General features: G+C 43.7%; 1 non-coding gene across 1 annotated transcript; it reads left to right on the forward strand.

Moving 5' to 3' along the window:
- Nucleotides 1-5,007: 5,007 nt before the first annotated feature.
- Trnaw-cca lies at nt 5,008-5,079 on the forward strand. Its single transcript has one exon. It is a non-coding gene; the product is annotated as a tRNA-Trp (tRNA).
- The last annotated feature ends 8,201 nt before the right edge of the window (nt 5,080-13,280 follow it).

Raw genomic sequence — 13,280 nt, forward strand, 5'->3', positions numbered from 1 at the left:
GTGTAGGAGTGAACTGCTACAGGCTACCTCACTCTGACAAGGGCTCCCACTTGGGAACCTGGGGATGTGCATAAAGCAGTTATGTGTGGTCATTAAAGTGGGGCATTAAGATTACTTCCATCAGGGATTTAGACGAAAAAACTACTTCCACATTACCTTGCAGAGTATCGCCGGGAACGCATGTGGGACCTCTTTAAGGCAAGCAGAAAAAATAGAAAGGACAAAAGCAAAGTCCGCACCTCCGCAAAAGGCCAAGAGGGAAAATGAAATACTAGGAAGTGGAGGAATAATACTGGGCTCTGTGAGGCAACCCTAACAAGGCCCTATTAAAAGGTAAAGTGTATTACCGCAGCCAGCGGTACCTTGAGGCAAATAGAACTCTGTGCAGTGCTTTTTCTATAATTGTAATAAACAAGATACCTGAGCAAAAATTATTTCAAATGGGGAGCCCGTGGCTCTTGTTGGAAATAATTGTAGAGGACAAAATGTCGAAGAGTGGGGAAGTCTATCCTGCTATAAGCCCTGTTGGGGCAAATATGAGGACACCCTATATGACAGAACTCAAACTGTACTACGAATCGCTAGTAATTTGCGAGGGCAGGTGAAGCTGCGTATCAATCCAGCCAAGCCATTTAGTAATATTTACTAGGAAACGCGAGCTTGGTTACCTGGGAGTTATTAGATTACATGGCATGAAGATGAAACTAGTAACAGAAGTAAAATATTTGGAAATCACAGAAGATCAAAAATTACTCTGGAAGACAGATGTTGAAAACACATGACGGAAAGCTACAAGGGCTTGGATGACTTGCAGGTCAATAGCAGGTAAAAATGGGGATGCATCGCGAAAATGCTGCACTAGATATACACTGTTAGTGTATAGTATAGTCAGGCCAGTACTTCATCATCATCATCAACGGCGCAACCACCGGTATCCAGTCTAGGCCTGCCTTAATAAGGAACTCCAGACATCCCGGCTTTACGCTGAGGTCCACCAATTCGATATCCCTAAAAATCTGCCGTCCTGACCTACGCCATCGCTCCATCTTAGGCAGGGTCTGTCTCGTCTTCTTTTTCTACCATAGATATTGCCCTTATAAACATTCCAGGCTAGATCATCCTCATCCATATGGATTAAGTGACCCGCCCATCGTAACCTATTGAGCCAGATTTTATTCACAACCGGACGATCATGGTCTCGCTCATAGATTTCGTCATTGTGTAGGCTACGGAATCGTCCATCCTCATGTAGGGGGCCAAAAATTCTTCGTTCAGTTCAGTTTTTATAAGCTCTCTTGGTTGACAACAACGTACCAATGAACCATTGGCAGCCGGGAATATGTGTCATAGACAGACGTGCCCTCATCAACCTCAAAAGGTACTATAGGGTGAATTTCAGATGAATTTCGAACTGGTATGGGAACGCTTGATCAGACTGAACACAGTCGGATCGCTCAAGAGAGTCCGGATACTCTGAATTCCAGAAGGCAAGAAGGCAGTGGACGGCCCCACAAGGAAAAGAGTAGCGACGCCCCTCTACAGGCCGGAGCCCGACGTTTGTATGGATGTATTCTGGGGAATCGGAAATAGGTTCGTGGCTACTACGCTAGAAAACGAAGAAGGACGGCTAAGGGAATTGTAATGGACGAACTTACCAAGAATGGAACAGTCCAGGGTACAAAACCAAGCGCTGGACAGATTTTTTAAACGCTGAGGCACCTTTAAAAATAGTTAATATTAGATGCCAGCTTGAAGAGTTTGAAAGTTGGGAATATAATAAAGTGCCTGCTGGTTATAGGCTTAAATGCCTTACCATAGTCTATAGGTATACTGTAACTAAAAAGGTGAGATAATGGTTGTTTTAGGATGCAGTACAATGTCCATTGCCAATATTAATATATGCCCTTGGCTGTGAGAGAGTAGTGGGCAAAACCATGAATCGTGTTGAAGGTAGGGCAGTGTGTAGGAATAGTATCTTTAGATCTACTAACGAATTAGGTACATTACGTTCACCAGAGAAGAAAGTCGAGTCCATCCGAAGGAGCGGACTTCCAGGGAGGGAGACACCCATAAAGTGGCAAAAATGGTACTAGCCTCTGGCGCCAGCACTGCTCTCGTGTATAACCCAATTCCTGAGGAGACGTGGTGATTGTAGGAAATATTTATATCGTTTCGTATTGTACGAACCTTCAGACTGTCATCAATGCGAAGTGACTTTATTAGTCCGTTATTCCCACATACTGCAGCAACAGAAAATATCATCAAAATCGTACATAAAATTTTCTATCTAGCATACTCTCTAGTTGTTAAAGCAAAGCGCGACTATCATTTCTGCTTGCTGGGGAGCGATCTTCGATGTGGTAGGCAGGTAGGTATCAGGGGCCGCCCCGGGGAGCCCAATTAGTGCTTTGAAGCGCTGTGTTGATGCCATAAACTTTTAAGACCGTGACTGTTGTTATGGGCGCAGGAGGCAGAGTCCAGCCGGATCGGACCTTCAGAGCCAGCCCGTATCATTCACGAAAGAAAGTAGCTCTCCCACCCTGCAGCTAGAAATCTCTCTGAGGTCCCCAAAGAATGGTTTACCCAGTGTCCGTAGTCTGACTCTAGCCAGAGCTGGGCAATCGCAGAGAAAGTGCATGAGGGTTTCCCTTCCTTCTCGACAGCTTCGGCAATGCGAATTGTAGGTTATGCCGGGCCTGTCGGCATGGTCGCCTATGGGCCAGTGCCCCGTGCAGACTGCCGTAATTTTGAATGCATTTGCACGCGTCTTGCACTGGAGCTCTTGTGATCGGGCTATGTTATAAGCGGGCCAAATTCTCCTTGACTTGGCACAGCTCGAAAGCCTTCGCCATCTTGGGCTGGAGGCTGCTAGGTAGTGCGAGTAGACTCGGCTCCCAACTTCCACCAGCGGAACACCGACTGTATTCGCCGAGGGACTGCCAAGAGCAGAGCCTTGCCTCGCCAATCTGTCAGCCCCCTCATTTCCCTCTATGTCCCTATGTCCGGAAACCGAGACGAGAGTGACCTTGAGGGTGCCACCCAGACCGTTCAGCGCATTTCTGCACTGCCACACCAGCTTGGAAGATGTCGTCACTGAGTACAAGGCCTTTATGGCCGCATGGCTGCCTGTCAGAATGGTTATGTTACGCTTGGGACTCGAATCTCGCTCCAGCCATCGACAGACTTTCAATATCGTCAGTACTTCCACCTGGAATACACTGGCGAAACCCCCGCGCCAACTCCACAGGCCATCTTTGATCCGTCCGTAAAGAATACTGTATCATAGTCTTGCAACACGCCGCCGGTCTTCCACTCTTCCCTGGTTGGGAGTCCACAGCAAAGTTTCTCGTGAAGTTCAGCTTGCGTGTGGCATAGTCCGTGGGGGATGCCCAGATTTCCCGAGATATTTCATCTAGGGTGTTGCTGTGGCCGTAGGACTTCGCTGCCCAGTATCCGGGACTCACGTAGTCTGACGGCTCTGTACACTGCAACGTATTTAATGTGGAGGTCTAGGGGGACGAGATGCAGGAGTACATTGAGAGCATCTGCCGGGCAGGACTGCAGAGCCCCAGTAGCAACTGCACACGCGGTTCTTTGAATCCTATTAAGCTTCGTCCTTTTGTATTTTTTTTTTCAAAGCCTGCCACCATACAATAGAGCTGTATGTTAGGATCGGACGCACTACATCCAGAGAACCACCCTCGGCCGGAGACCCCATTTCTTTGCAGGCATAGAAGGCTATACAGGCCTTCTTAACCCTCAGTTCTATGTTCAATCTCCAATTTAGCTTAGGATCCAAGATTACACCCAGATACTTTACATTAGAGGAAAGAACCTATCTTTGTTCATTCAGAAGTGGTAGATGGAATTTAGGTATTCTTGTTTTGGTGGTGAATAGCATCAGTTGCGTTTTGGGATCTTCGATGATAACGTCAACTTTATTAATAGAACGTTTTATTGCATTATAATTGTACAGCTAACTATCGATAAATATGGGCCTTACAAGGTAGAGCAAACCAACACAAAGTCTTTGCAAAGCGATAATTTATATGTAAATATTTATTTTTCCCCTGGGCAAGGCAAATAATATAAAATTAGTTTGAAATTAAGAAAATGAAAAGTTTAGAGTGAACCCCATAGATTAGTCAAAACGCTTGAGTCATCGGTGGCTCCTGATTTAGTTCTGAAGAAAACTCTCGGTAACGCTTATCACAGCCTTCAAAGTCAATATAGATACAAAACAATTACAGAACTAGCTCAAGTGAGACTTGCAGAAAAGTAAATTCAAATCTTTCCTCGAACTTAACCGACTTTCAAAAGGTAAGTTTATTTGAACTAAAATCAGTTTCCTAGAGAAATGTTGGTCTTTTTCTCTTAAATTGAAAATACTTTCATCATAAATGTTCTAGAAACCCTGATAAGGTGAATTGAGTACCATGAAGGGTACTCATTCGCTGGAAATATATTTCCGAAGAAAGTACTATCTCCAGGAAATTCAAACAAATCCAAGAAAATTCTAGGGTAGGAAAAGCACTCAGTGTATTGTATACGCCTATGCCGTCGGAAACGCACCCCAAATCAACATAGTTCCCGGTTATTGAAGGTAGTAATTTGTTCAGGTGTGATTTCTTTTTATCTTGAAATTCAAAGCTTTTTTTTTTGTGGATCACTTTTCGCCATTAAAAGGAAAGCTGGACAAAATAAATAGTTTTCAATTTATGTAATAATTATAACAAAAAAAGAAACCACTTAAATCGGTTTAATTATAAACATACAAAAGGCAAACATTGTGTGAAATATTTATCAATCGACGTACATAGATTGAATACGAAACCATAATTCAGCGTCAAAATACATATCTGTTTACGTAGTTATAAGGTAAAAAGACGCAGAGAATCTAATCAATATGCACACGTATTTACATATCAAACGCCTTTCACTTTCATGATAGAAAATTGAAAGAAAATGAGTCTCAATCGATATTTAATTTGGTGCAAGATATACAACGACTCCGTGGCGCAACGGTAGCGCGTCTGACTCCAGATCAGAAGGTTGCGTGTTCAAATCACGTCGGGGTCAAACTCTGGCAATATCTTTTTTGATATTCAATTTTAATTGTCGGTAGCTCAAAGTTACTACTTTTAATTTAATGCGAAAACTAGTACAGGCCATTTAATCCCTTACAGAAAAAACTATAGTGCAAACAATGGTTACCTTCAGGACTTTCTTGTTATTGTGGAATACTTCTTCTAAATATCAATGCATACTGTACACTTATCTATCTTTCAGAAAAATCCCCGAACTATCTATATTCAAATATACAATCCAATGTCTGTACATTTAAATCATTTTCTCATACACATGAGCTACATAATTCCTACACTTACTGATAAGGGAGCTTAATATACGAGACAGATTTGTGTTCAGTTTAGGAAAGTGATTAATCGGGAATCTACGGATGTACCCGTCTCGATGTTCATGTCTATTGGCACATACTCGTAGCAATGAATGATAAAATTACGTAAATTCGCGAATTCGTGGGACAAGCATCACGTCCTCCCACATTGGCAACTAACTGATAACTACTGAGGCACGTACTGAGCAAGAGCGGAGTCAAGTTCAAATGAAAAGCTTACTCTTATCGGTTTTCTGTTAGCACGTGGCTGAAATTTCCCAAAACACGAGGAACAAGTTGATATTTTCCCTGGGGAAAGTATGTTTTGAGGGAAAATTAGGAAGCAGTGGCGTGGAATAGTACGAATTAGTTAGGAGTCGATGGGTTGGATGAAATACTAGAGGACGAATTAGAAAGAATACTTAAAATTGATGCACGGTTTTACTGGTACATTATTAAAAAATGGATTTTGTGCCACACCTTAAGAACCATATAACCTTAATGAATTCATACACGTTAACTTGAAAAATCTCTCAATTATTTGCATATGGAGTTGAAGTCCTGTACAACCAACAACCCAAACAATATAGAAATAATTTACCATAGCTGATACAACAGCTTTATCAGCTGTTGAGCAAGTGTGAGGTTGTAACTGAAGTGAAGGGAATATTGTTCCAAAAAGGGGAAAAGCAGTTTAAAGTAAATTAACGTATATTGGTTGAACTTAGCGGAAGTAAAAGTGTTGTTTGAAGAAAAGTAAATTTCTAATTCTAATTTTTCGCATCGAAATTAGAAAACAGGTGCAAGTTGCCTGCGTGCAATTTACATAATATCCACTGTATACGTGAAACAAGCTAGACGATAATTTATAGAGGATACATTTTTAAAAGTGCAAAATTCTCTTGTAGCAAAAAGAATTTTAGTTTAAATTAAAAACATTTTATCTTTATTTACATCAATATTTACAACTCTTTCTTCAAATTCCAAATTATCATTCTTAACTTTTTACTTTCAAGTATTTTCCTTCACAAATCACGGCCTACTACGCCACAGAGAACACCGGTGGTGGCAACTGTCAATCGAATTAACAACATTCGAATGTTGTTAATCCTGCTGCGCCACAGAATCATTTACTTTTGAGTGTGAAGAAGAAAGCCATAGGCATGCTACTATGCCGATCTATGGAGAACCCCAATCAATATCGTCGGGGTCGAGTACCTCCTAAACAGATTGCACAGATAAAACATGAAAAGAGAGACGACGAAAACCTGCTCTTAAAAGACATTATTGCAAAAGAAAAGAGTAATAGTCAGCAAATAATTACGACCTTTTCAGAAGCTGTTAGAGTTTCTACACCACAACCTAAACAAGCCGGGAAACTGGAAGATGGACGTTTCGGGTATGAAAGGTTTTGTGTATTTCTTTTGTAAATACATTTGAGTGTGCATTCTTCCCATTAGTATGTAGCACGTTATATATGCATATATTATGTGCAAATATCCATTTTCATGTGATATTAACATTCAAAGTTTTGAATTTGCAATGAAGCGACAGATTTGACTTAGTATAACTTTGTTAGTAATAGCGTGATTTCCACCAAACTTGGCAAGATCATGCTGAATATTATAGTCTATATTACTTTCGGTGCTAGGATGTACTTAAGGGGGGTTTTATAGCCACTTACTAAAAATTATAGTAATATACCATTATTAACTTTATTTGAAAGGATATCGGGATGGAAGGGTATTTCGGAGCCTAGGCACCACACAGTGGCAGCCCCTTTCCAGATTTTTCGGTTGGGTAGTTTCTGAAAATGGGTCCGTTAAAGAGATGATCCTTTTCGATCCCCCGCACTCCCTACCTTTACAACAACTGTCAAAACTAAGACCGGCTTCGGATTTGATACCTTACATGACTATATTTAGTGGAAAAAATGTTTACACCCGCTTTTGTATGTATGGGTACCCTTCCTTAAATCCGACGTAAAAGGACATAACTCACTCTATGTGTGAACGTTTGCAGTTCCTGCCTTTCCACCAAATTTGGTGCCAATCGCTATAACCGTCTCCGAGAAAAATGCGTGTGACGGACAGACAGGCAGACGGACAGATAGACGGACAGACAGACGGACAGACAGTAAACCGATTTTAATAAGGTTTTGTTTTACATAAAGCCTTAAAAAGTATCTAAAATTATTATTAAAAAGAAAAATATTCAAAACAAGAGTGACTAGAAAGAATCCGTGCGGCTCTGTCTTCGTCGTCATCATCAAACGCGCAACAACCGGTATCCGGTCTAGGCCTGCCTTAATGAGGAACTCCAGACATCCCGGTTTTACGCCGAGGACCACCAATTCGATATCCCTAAAAGCTGTCTGGCGTCCTGACGTACGCCATCGTTCTATCTCAGCCAGGGTCTGCGTTGTCTTCTTTTTCTACCATAGATATTGCCCTTTTCATCCATACTGATTAAATGACCCGCCCACTGTAACCTATTGAGCCGGATTTTATCCACAACCGGACGGTCATGGTCTCGCTCATAGATTTCGTCATTGTGTAGGCTACGGAATCGTCCATCCTCATGCACGGGGCCAAAAATTCTTCGGAAGATTTTTCTTTCGAACGCGGTCAAGAGTTCGCAATTTTTCTTGCTAAAAACATGAGGAGTACGTAAGGACTGGCAAAATCATAGCCTTGTACAGTAAGAGCTCTCTTTATTGACCCTATGGTGAGACGTTTCGAGCAGAACAGTTTTTGTAAGCGGAAATAGATTCTGTTGGCAGCCAACAACCGTTCCGGATTTCATCGCCATAGTTGTTTTCGATTGTGATTTTCGACTCCAGATAAGAGAAACTCTCAACGGTCTCAAAGTTGTATTCTCTAATCTTCATTGATTTCGTTTGGCCAGTACGATCTCATGTTGTTTGTTCTTTGGCGCTGATGTACTTCGGATAGCCTCATTAATGTGCAGTCCAAGATCTCGCACAGTCTGCGCGATCTGGATGAAGGAAGGCTGTACATCTCGGGTTGTTCTTCTTATGATGTCAATATTGTCAGCATAGGCCAGTAGTTGGTCGCATTTGACGAGAATGGTGCTTCTGGCATTTACTTCTGCATCGCGAATAACTTTCTCCAGGACCAGATTAAAGAGGACGCATGATAGGGCATCCCCTTGTCTTAGACCGTTGTTGATTTTGAATGGTGTTGAGAGTGATTCTGACGCTTTTATCTGGCCTCGCAAATTGGTATTAATTTCGTTGGGATACCGAATTTTCTCATGGTCGTGTACGGTTTTACCCTGGCTATGCTATTATAGGCGGCTTTAAAGTCAATGAAAAGATGGTGCAACTGATGGCTAGATTCTAGCAGTTTTTCCATAACTTGCTGCAAACGGAAAATCTGATCTGTAGCTGAGTTGCTTGGAGTGAAGCCTCTTTGGTATGGGTCAATGATGTTCTGAGCGTATGGGGCTATCCGGCCTAGAAACATAGCGAAGAATATCTTATAGATGGTATCCAGCAACGTGATACCTCTATAATTGCTGCACAGTGTGATATCTCCCTTTTTATGTATGAGACAGATAATGCCTCGCTGCCAGTAGTATTGATTCGCTATGCCATACCTTGAGCACAAGTTGATGAACCACCTTGTGTGACTGGTCGCCTCCATATTTTGACAATTCGGCTGTAATTCCATCGGCTCCTAGCGACTTATGATTTTTTAGCCGATGAATTGCTCGGACTGTTTCTCCTAAACTTGGTGGTGGAAGTATTTGTGCGTCGTCTTCAGTTGGCAGGACCTCCAACTCGCCGATGTTCTGGTTGTTCAGTGGCTCATCAAAGTACTCAACCCATCGCTTCAATATGTCAATTGGAAATCAGATTTCCCTCTTTGTCCCGGCAGGATGAGCATCGAGGTATATAACGCTTCATCCTGCTGACTCGTTGGTAAAACTTGCGCCCCTGGTGCGATTGCTTCCGGTACTTTTCTAATTCACAGACTTCTTGGTTCTCCCAGGCTTCCTTTTTCCGTCTGTGAAGTCGCTTCTCCGCTCGACGGAGTTCGTGATAAGTTTCTGCGCGTGCCCGCGTTCTTTGAGAATGCAACATTACTCGGTATGCGGCATTCTTCCATTCCGTTGCTAGCTTACATTCATCGTCAAACCAGCCGTTCCGACTTTTCTTGCGGCTGGGGCCAAGTATGTTTGTGGCCGTATCAATGATAACGTTCTTCAGGTGATTGTGAAGACCATTTGTTGATGCTTCATAACTCCGCCATGCTATTAACATAGTATGCTGGTCCCAAGCCCAGGTAAAGGAGGAGGGTTTGAGGCAACGTACTCTGTACTATCCTCAGTAAAATGAAAATAAAATGCGGAGATCAGGGAAAGAGATAAATAGAGTATAGTTGGAGTTATTCTACTATGCTAAATCCTACCTGATCTCTCTTGGTGACAGGCCCCGCGACAGGTCGACCAAGAAAATGCATAGAATCTCGTTACAAACATGATGATCGGATTAAGTCACAGGCCTCGGAGAAATGCTAGGGCGTCCACCTCAGTCGACGCGGCAGGACGGGCCCCGGTCCTGTCGAGAAATGGGCAAGGGTTCTTGACGCATGGACGGCGTCAGGACGTAAGCAAGTTAGTCCGCACACAACGAACAAAACAAATACGTGTCTGCATGCTAAATGTTGGTACCCTAACTGGAAAGACCGAGGAACTCGCAAGAGCCCTTCGGAAAAGGTGCATTGACATCTGCGCTCTGCAAGAAACCCGATGGTCTGGTTCCAAAAGCTGCGACATTGAACCCGAACGCGGTAAAAATGGCTACAAACTTCTCTATTTTGGTAACCCACACACTCAATATGGTGTTGGCATTGCCATCTCAGAGGGTTTCCGTGATGCCATTAAAGAAGTCGAACGATTTGATGATCGGCTGATGAAGCTCACCATTATATCAGCTGATCGCACTATTCACTTCTTCACCGCGTATGCACCACAGACAGGCCGACCTTATGCCGAGAAAGATGCCTTCTGGCAACTTCTCGATGAAAAGACTTGTCACGTGCCTGCTGACGATTACATAATCATTGCCGGCGACCTTAATGGTCATGTGGGTGAAAAGGCAGACGGTAACAGGTGCCATGGGGCAAAGGGGTTCGGAGCGCGCAATGAAGGTGGCGAGCGTATAATCGATTTTGCGGACACCCATGACCTTGTACTTATGAATACATGGTTCATCAAACGATTGCCTCATCTTCCCACATTTTATAGTGGGAACAATAAAACGCAAATCGACTATATTCTCATAAGACGTCAACATTTTACCACTGTCAATGATTGCAAAGTCGTTCCCTATGAGACCATCGCACCTCAACATCGGCCGTTGATTGCTGTCCTGCGAATTAAGCCACCGATAAAACGGCGTGAGGAACGCACTGGCCCGCCGCGCATTAAATGGTGGCGATTTGGTGAGAAGAACGAAGAAACGGTCTCACTCATACGATTGCCAACCATTACGAATGTGGAAGAATCATGGAACCAAATGAAAGACACGATCCACAAAGCGGCCTCTGCAACCCTCGGGGTCACCAAGCCGGGTAAGCGGTACATCAACCGAGATACTTGGCTTTGGAATGATGATGTTGAAATGAAGGTCCGTGAAAAGAAACGCCTCTACCACAAATTTCTCGACGATAAAACGCCTGCTAATTGGCAAATTTATAAGAATTCCAACCGGGATGCAAAGAAAGCGGTCGCTGTCACCCGAGCGAACCATTTCAAAAATCTTTACGATAAACTGGACACTCGGGATGGCGAGAGAGATCTATACCGACTTGCTAAAAGCCGTGATGAACGCACACAGGATATCGAACACTTCTGTTGTGTTAATGACAAGAACGGTACTTTGCTTACTGATCGTCGAGCCGCAACGGATAGATGGCGAGAATACTTCGAGCAGATTTCAACTGAAGAATTTGCTCATCCTCCACTTCCACAATCATTGCCGACGTTTGAAGCAGTTCCACCAGTCAGCGCAACTGAAGTCAAGGAGGCAATAAAACAAATGAAATCGGGGAAAGCAACAGGACCTGACGACATCGCATCTGAGCTCTGGAAAGCAAAGAGCTGGGACCCAACACCGTGGCTGAGTGAATTCTTTAACCGGGTTATTCAGGAAGGAAGAACACCATCTGACTGGCAAGAAAGTACCACTGTTCCAGTATCGAAAAAGAAAGGTAGTCCAGCAGAATGTTCAAATTACCGTCCGATCCGGTTACTTTCCCATACCATGAAGATTTTTGAACGCATTCTTGACAACCGTATTCGCGAAATCGTTGAAATAACCGTGAATACACGCTGCGCGGTTACTCATGGAGAAACACCGTGAGAAGCATCGCCCTCTTTACATTGCATTTCTGGATCTAGAGAAAGCGTTTGACCGTGTACCACACGAACTCATCTGGTATGCTTTACGACAACACTTCGTGCCAGAAGAACTCGTGCGCTGGGTTCAATTGCTCTACCACGATCCGAAAAGTAAAGTTCGAAGTATGGCGGGTGTATCAAAATCGCTTCGTGTCTCTGTTGGAGTTCATCAAGGAAGTGCCCTCTCATCACTCCTCTTTGTCCTTGTTATGGACACCGTCACACGGGATATCCAACGTCCAGCGCCCTACACACTGCTTTATGCAGATGATGTTTTCCTAGCATCTGATAGCAAAAATAATCTCGAGCAACTTGTTCAAAAATGGAATGATCGCCTCATGCAACACGGTCTCAGATTGAATTTAAACAAAACTGAATTTTTGACGACCGATCCCCATGAAACAGGCACAATCACTGTCAGCGGCAGTGATCTGCCCAGATCGGAGCGATTTAAATACCTCGGGTCAACGCTATCAGCCAATGGAGAGCTGCGTTATGAAATTGCTTCACGCATTAACGCAAGCTGGATGAAGTGGCGTTCCACAACTGGTGTCCTTTGTGATCGACGCCGACGTATCAACGAACGTCTCAAATCTAAAATTTACCGCAATGTTGTCCGTCCAGTCGCTCTCTATGGTTCTGAGTGTTGGCCGACCATAAAAGACAATGAACGGCGTCTCGCGGTAATGGAGACGAAGATGCTACGTTGGACTAGTGGCGTCACACGTTTAGATCACATCCGAAATGAGGATATCCGCGATCGTTATGGGGTTGCACCGATCGTGGAAAAGTTGCGAGAGAGGCGTCTTCGATGGTATGGTCACGCAATTCGTGCAAACGAGAATTCACTTGCAAAGATTGGTCTGAACATCGAAGTCGATGGTAAACGACCAAAAGGCAGACCTAAGCAACGGCGGCTTGATACGCTGGATGGGGATTTGAAAGCCTCGAGATTGCACCCAGATCAGGCATTCGATAGAGCTAAATGGCGAAGCCGATCACGACGAGCCGACCCCGCTTGTGAACGGGACAAAGGCTGAAGAAAAAGAAAAGAAGAAGATTTGTTGATGCTTCATCTCCAGGTCTTCTGTTGACTACGGTTATTCGGTATCCATTTCCCTCTTATAGGTGTCGCGAAGAGTTGTGTTGTGGATGGCTTCAGTGTTAACTCTCACCTGATTGTCAGAGGGGTTTCTGGGTGGTGTTGTTATTCGGGCTCGGAACACCATGCCAACGAGATAGTAATCCGAGTCTATATTGGCCCCCCTATATGTTCTGACATTCATCAAGGCTGTGAGGTGGCGGCGTTCAATGAACACGTGGTCAATTTGGTTGAAAGTGGTCCCGTCTGGAGAGGCCCACGTTTGTTTGTAAACCGCTTTGCGGGCAAACCAGGTACTTCCAACAACTATTTCGTGTGACCCTGCTAATTGAATAATCCGCAGTCCGTTATCAT

This window comes from Hermetia illucens, chromosome 3, assembly GCF_905115235.1.
Source record: "Hermetia illucens chromosome 3, iHerIll2.2.curated.20191125, whole genome shotgun sequence".
NCBI classification, from domain to species: Eukaryota; Metazoa; Arthropoda; class Insecta; order Diptera; family Stratiomyidae; genus Hermetia; species Hermetia illucens.